This window comes from Salmo salar, chromosome 15 (assembly GCF_965601325.2).
Source record: "Salmo salar chromosome 15, fSalSal1, whole genome shotgun sequence".
Lineage (NCBI taxonomy): Eukaryota > Metazoa > Chordata > Actinopteri > Salmoniformes > Salmonidae > Salmo > Salmo salar.
In genome coordinates, this window is record NC_138305.1 from 70,411,324 (window position 1) to 70,418,378 (window position 7,055).

A 7,055-nucleotide genomic window follows, 5' to 3' on the forward strand; every position below is an offset into this window, starting at 1 on the left:
GCTTCATGCGCTGCATGTCCCGCCTCTCTCATCTCCTCATTGGTTTTTAGGACCACATACCCACGTGGGTGATTGAAAGATGAACTGACATCCACACTCCAGTCCAGTTGGTGGTGATAATGCACCTTAAATTTGGTTGCCAACCCGCCATATAAAGTCCAAAGAAGAAGAAGAAGCCAGAAGGAGGAGAGATGACTAGAAACTAACTCAGATTACCAATTTATCTGTGGATTAATTGTCAGAGTAGAGGACCTTGTGCACTTCAAGTAAAATAAAAACCCAATGTTTGTATCCCAGGACAAATTAGCTAGCAACAGCAAGCTTACTAGCTAAATTTCCTTAAATGTTACATGCGTTTTGACCTGTCCCCAAATTAATATAGTTGGTTCAGAGTTCGTTTTGATATTTCAACCTGTGTGTCCTGATCGCATCTGATGTGGGTAGACAAAATCAACATGCGCACGCGGACGTACGCGCCTGGTCTAGTCAGCATGTGAGAGTGGATCACTATGGGAACAGCCGAAGAACCCTTTTGGAACTATTTTGTGTATACCGGCTGTATTTCTGTATTTTGAAAGTTCTATATCTTGAAACCTTGATTGCTGACATGCAAAATATTTTGGGACTATATCAACAATGGACTAATGAAACAAATACCAAGAGATCGTTCTGGGGTGGAATTTTCCTTTAAGGCTCCAGTGTGCCTTGAGGAGGGGGATGTGGCGAATCAGTGTCCAGCCAGCAAGCCAATGGGAGAGAGAGAATGAGGGAGAACTATAATTAAGGAGGAGAGGAGAACAGAAAGGTGGGTGGAAGGTAGGTAGGCAGGCAGGCAGGGATAGAATAACTGTGAGGAGGGAGAAAGAGAGAGGTTATTTATCATGTAACCAACCACAGTAAAGGAGAAGAAATGAGGGGGTGGAAAGAAGGGGAAGGACTGAACGAGTTTAGTTGAGGGAAGAGAGGGAAAAGAGAAGGGAGGGGTGGGAGCATGGCAGTGCTCTGAAACTAGGACACCGCCACTCCAAAACTGCATGAGCAACTCTCCTCAATCTAGAGCTTACATTACATTATGACTATGTGTGTGTGTGCGTGTGCACGAGCGTGCCTTCGTGCACGTGTGTGTGTGTCAGTGGCGTAGGCAGAAATCCATTGATGACAGGGCCAGCAAAAATGTAGGTTGGCCAAAATGTGGGCACTCAAATCATCATTCTTAGTCGAGATCACTTTTTGAGTCAAAATGCAAGCCAAGTGCAATTCTCCGCTGGGCGCGGGGGATCAAGTGGGCCTACAATGTATTGTGTGATTTCAATTAAATGATCAATAGACTGATTATAGGGCCTAACTCTAGTGCATGGGAGGAGAAGCACAGGCTAAAGTTATATTTCCAATTATAAACTTGGTGGTTCAGTCCTGAATGCTGATTTACTGACAGCCGTGGTATATCAGACCATATACCATATTTTTAAGGCACCTCGGGGGTTTGTGGTATATCGCCAATATACCACGTCTAAGGGCTGTATCCAGGCACTCCGCTTTAAATATACTTTCTCTGCATTTGCCTATTTCCATATATAAGAAGAGATCTGTTTTTCTCCAGGTATTGTAATTAATGTAGAGTCCCTTATATTTCAAAACTCGAGTCTCAAGCTAAGCTATATGATGAAACGTAATAGATCAGTTGTTGTAGCCTGTTACTTGTGAGGCGCAGCGGAGCATAAATTGAAATAACTTGTTTTTTTTATGTCACTGGACTGATAATCATGTCTCAGCGGAGGGAGGGAGAGTGTTTGCGTTCAAGTGGAGAAACATGTTCCATGATTTCTAAAAGTGAAATAAAACATTGTTGTAGTGCTGATCATTGTCTCAATGTACTGAAACTGTCTTTAAGGCCCTCGATTGGGTCAATGCAATCAGTGATTGATATAGAGGGGGACTTGAGGCCCTTCATGGCAAAATCACTGTCTCTTGAAATACATTTTTAAAGTGAGCTTTGTTTGGCAATTTTACTTGTTTTTGCTAGCCAAGCTGGCTAGTGAGTCTTAACTACCTTGCTAACGGTGAGTAGCCTACACAGTGTAGCTTAGCCTACACAGTGTAGCTTAGCCTACACAGCGATAGCACATAGTATCAGTGCGAAGTGACACTTGCCAAGACCTGCCCATTATTTTGAAATTGATAAGCTGATTGTTTTTTTTTGTTTTTTTTATAGTTTTTTCCGGGTAAATAATCGAGCATAATTCAATTCGTCGGCGCATGGACTCTACAGGGTATTGAAAGCGTTCCATAGGGAGGCTGGTCCATGTTGACTCCAATGCTTCCCACAGTTGTGTCAAGTTGGCTGGATGTCCTTTTGGTGGTTGGACCATTCTTGAAACACACGGGAAACTGTTGAGTGTGAAAACCCCAGCAGCGTTGCAGTTCTTAACACACTCAAACCGGTGCGCCTGGCACCTACTACCACACCCTGTTCAAAGGCACTTCAATCTCTTGTGTTGCCCATTCACCCTCTGAATGGCGCACATACACTATCCATGTCTCAATCGTCTCAAGGCTTAAATATCCTTCTTTAACCCGTCGCCTCCCCTTTATCTACACTGATTGAAGTGGATTTAACAGGTGACATGAAAAAGGGATCATAGCTTCCACCTGGATTCACCTGGTCAGTCTGTGTCATGGAAAGAGCAATGTTTTGTACACTGTGTATATATCCCTTTCATTTTTCCACCCTCCTCCCTACTGCTTGCTATGAATTCTATCTGAAGGTGTATGAATGCTTAGGCCAGTGGTTGACTTGGACTGAAATAGGTGCCGGTACTTATTCTTGGCGCTGGTACCATTTTATATTTAGGTGGAGGAACTCCTCGATGCATTTGAGCTAATATTCTATGGGAGGTGCAGGAACTCAAGTGGAAGAAAATGTGAGTTGCCGGTACTCAGTTCCGGTGAGTTCCTGCCCAAGTCAAGTACTGTGCTTAGGTAAAAAGACAAACAATGTCCTGTTTGGAACGCTGTTTTTTTTAAAACAGACACTGTTAATTACTTGGCACCATGGGAAGTCTGTTTTGTGTGTGTATGTTTGTGCGTGTGTGTGTGTGTGCATGTGCGTGCGTGCATGTGTCTATGTACGTGCCGGCAAGTGTGTGTGATCATGTCCATGCAGCTGGGATCAATAACAAACTGTGCATCTGGCAGAGTGAATATTTACCACAAACACAACACACACAACAGTGGCATGGCCAGCTGCGTTGGCAGCTGACGGCACTAGTAAGGTCAGGTGTTGGTTCAGACCAGTCTCACTACTGATACACTTCTCTGTGTATTGTTTTGTTTGGCTGTGCCCTTTTTATATTTTCAGTTGATTTGAACTCCTAAAATCCATGTAATAATCTCCTGTGACAAACGTATGATTAAAATCCATGAATAAGGATGAACCTCGAATCCAACTTGTTCACATACTGTACATTTAGTTAAGTATGTTTTCACAGAGAACAACCGCACGAGAGTCCCTAGAGGCAGTTTCTGAGGATGGACCTATTGCAACATTTATCTTATCATGTTTACTGTTTATATTAACAATATCAACTTGTCTGTAAAAAAAAATTGTAACCTGAATTTGTATGCCGATGATACTACAGTGTATTCTATTGCCCCCACGGTTGACCAGGCTCTATCTGAACTACAGTCTGCCTTCATTGTATTACAGGAAAACTTAATTGACCTGAAATTACTATTGAATACAGGTAAAACGAATTATATGTTGTTCTCTAGAGCACGTCGAAATATCTCTGAAGATTTATGCATATGTACTTAGGATGGTGTCCATATTGACCGTGTCCCTGCTTACACGTCTGGGCATCTGGATAGATGAAAAGCTGTCTTTTAAAAAGCCTGTTGATGAGCTAGTTAAGAAGTTGAGAATACATATGGGCTTCTTCTATAGAAATAAGTCCTGCCTCTCGCTAAATAGTAGAAAGCAGATTATTCAGTCGACGCTCCTATCGGTCCTAGACTATGGCGACATCTTCTATATGAACGCAGCTGCCGCTTCATTAAAGCCGTTAGACGATGTTTTCCATGGTGCACTGCGCTTTATTAAAGGCAACAATTTTAGTACTCATCACTGCATTCTCTACCAGAAATTTGGTTGGCCCTCTTTGATGTCACGTAGATTGATACATGGCTATGTTTTCATTTCAACCCTTTTACAAAAAGTCCCACTGCACCCAACATCATAACTACACTTTAGACATACGAGTTACCACACCATGGGTTTGTTCTTTAAGACCTTGTTTTGCTTTCTGCTTGCATTTTGTATTTCTATTTTGATGTGTGTAATTTATGTAATTCAGGGCTCATCTGTAAAAGAGTCCTTGGTCTCAGTATGACTCCCTGATAAAATAAAGGTTAAATGAAATCAAAATCAAAAATCTGATTGATCTGCTATAATCATCAAGTCCTATTGATTTGGCTTTGTTGTGCTGATGGGAGCTCTACAGGCTGCAATAAGAGGTGGCTGCAACAGGAGGTGGCTGCGGTAAAAGGTGGCTGCGGTAAAAGGTGGTTGCAATGAGAGGTGGTTGCAATGAGAGGTGGCTGCAATGAGAGGTGGCTGCAATGAGAGGTGGCTGCAATGAGAGATGGCTGCAATAAGAGGTGGCTGCAATAAGAGGTGGCTGCAGTAAGAGGTGCCTGCAGTGGGGGTGGCTGCAGAAGTGGGATGGTAGCTGAGACTATGAAGAGATGGGTGACAGAGAGATGGTCAGCCTTCCTTGTATTGTCTCTCTTTCCACATTCTCTCTTTCCACATTGCGGCAGGAAGTACAGGTGCTGCTGGTGCTGCACCATCCCCTGGTGGTGAGATGGTAAAACTGCAATAATTTGTGTTGTTTAAATAACAAAATCGTACAATTTTTTCTGTTGCATTATTGATATAAAAGATAATGGGATTGGGGTGGAGGCGAGAGAAAAACATGGGATATTTATATATGGGCCCCATTCTGCATGGAGAGCTCTTTCCCTTTATAAGCGGTGCGCTCATAGTATGCTCTTATCTATTCTGTTGTGGGAGTTTGGAGTTGGACACACTTTGCTGTACGATAAACAGTTTACTTTGAGTTAATCAGGTCTCTCTCTCTCCCCCTCTGTCCCTCTCCCCTCTCTCTCTCTCTCCCTCTTCTCTTCTCTCCCCTTGTGGTGGATATCAAGTGATGTGGAGCAGTGCTCGCAATAGTTTACAATTCTAAACTTGGCAAAAAGGTAATGGAAAAAAATATCAAATAAGGAAGATTACATTCTCTCCCCCTCAGCTCGCAGGCCTGCTCCTGCCCATGTCAAACACATTGGTGAACTAGCCCACTTTATTTAGGAAGGTGATTTTCTTCCCCCCACCCCTCGCACTCAGCACTCACTACTCGCTACTCAAAACATCTCCTCATCCTTCCATCTATCTTTTTCTCTGTGTTGTTAGTCTCTCTCTCTTCATCTGTACTCCTTTCAACTCTCCTATCTATCCCACCCCCCTTGCATCTCTTTTCATCTCTCCTTTTGTGTCTTCCCACATCTCCCCTCTCTCTTCCCTCATCTAGCTCCTTCCCTCAAAATGATACACCTGAGTGCCTGCAACCTTCTCTATTCACCTCATGCTCGCTCTCTTTTTCTCTCTCCGCCTCTACACTCTTAGAAAAATGGCTTCTAAAGGGGTTCTTCTGCTCTCCCCGTAGGACTTTTTTGGGTTCCAGGTAGAACTATTTCTGGTTCCAGTTAGAACCCTTTTGGATTCCATGTAGAACCCTCTGTGGAAAGGGTTCTACATTGAACCCAAAAGGTTTCTACCTGGAACCAAAAGGATTAAACCTGGAACCAAAAAGGGTTCTTCAAAGGGTTCTCCTATGGGTCAGCCGAAGAACCCTTTTAGGTTCTAGATAGCACCATTTTATCTAAGAGTGTACCTGTCCGTCTGTCATATGTGGCAAAAGGGGGTTATTGTGATTAAGGTACGATATATCAATTTGTGTGTGAGTGAGCCCTGCACGGGCCCCTTATAATGAGGAATGGACGCACCTTTCTCTCTCTCTCTCCTCCCGCACTCACTACCAACCCGAGCTCCAGCTCCACGCTCCGGCACAGCCATAACGACACCAAACGCTACTACAACATTACAGCCAGCTAGCTACCACACCAAGATAACCTTGTCCAAACGTTGTGTGTGTTGAAGTGTGGAGGCGAACGTAATAGAAGAAGATGAGGCCAAAAATTGCTGAAGTAGCCTACTATTAGCTGGTGGTAGAATTACAGGTGTGTGTGTTGACTAGCGGAGGGAGTGAGCACTGGAGCGACTGTTTGGTTTTTGATTTAGTTATTGTTTGAACTGTCTCCTGTCTTTGAGGCACCCTTACTATATTTATTTGGTTTAGTCCAAGGGCATTTTGCTTTGCTAGTGTTCCTGACTATTTGACAGACAGAGTTATTCAGTGATTCAGACGTCATACTGTCACCAGTTTTCTCTGTCTCGCAGTTCCTATCCGGATGTTGTGGGTGGCCTTGACGCGACTCCCCTAGAACTCTGAACTCTCGCGACGGTCCAATTCTCAAGTGCACTACTGCTAATCTGCACTACGGGCCCATACTACTGTGGGAGCTTCAACAATCTAAGGACTTATCTTTATCGTCTATTGTACCTTCATTGTTTTATTGTTCATTTTATATTTCATTTGTTTATCACTTTTACTATTTGATACCTTTTTAAAAAGAGACTTTTTCCCCCCCAAAAATATCATAACGTTATTCTGGTCTCAGACTCTTCCCTGGGTAAACAGTGTGAGTTTCCACCAGATTTAAGAACCTGTATTGTATGGTTAGGTAGAGCTCCCCTTGCTCTGGTTTAAAGCTGGGGTGGAGTAGAATCGGCTACTCCATGTATTTTCACTATTTCCTAACACCTCTCTCTACCAATCTCCTATTACTCTCTACCCCCTCCCCTTCTTTTTCCCTACACTACACCTGTGTGCAAGTGGACGTTTCCAAACCCATCCATCTCCTCTGTACTTTCACTC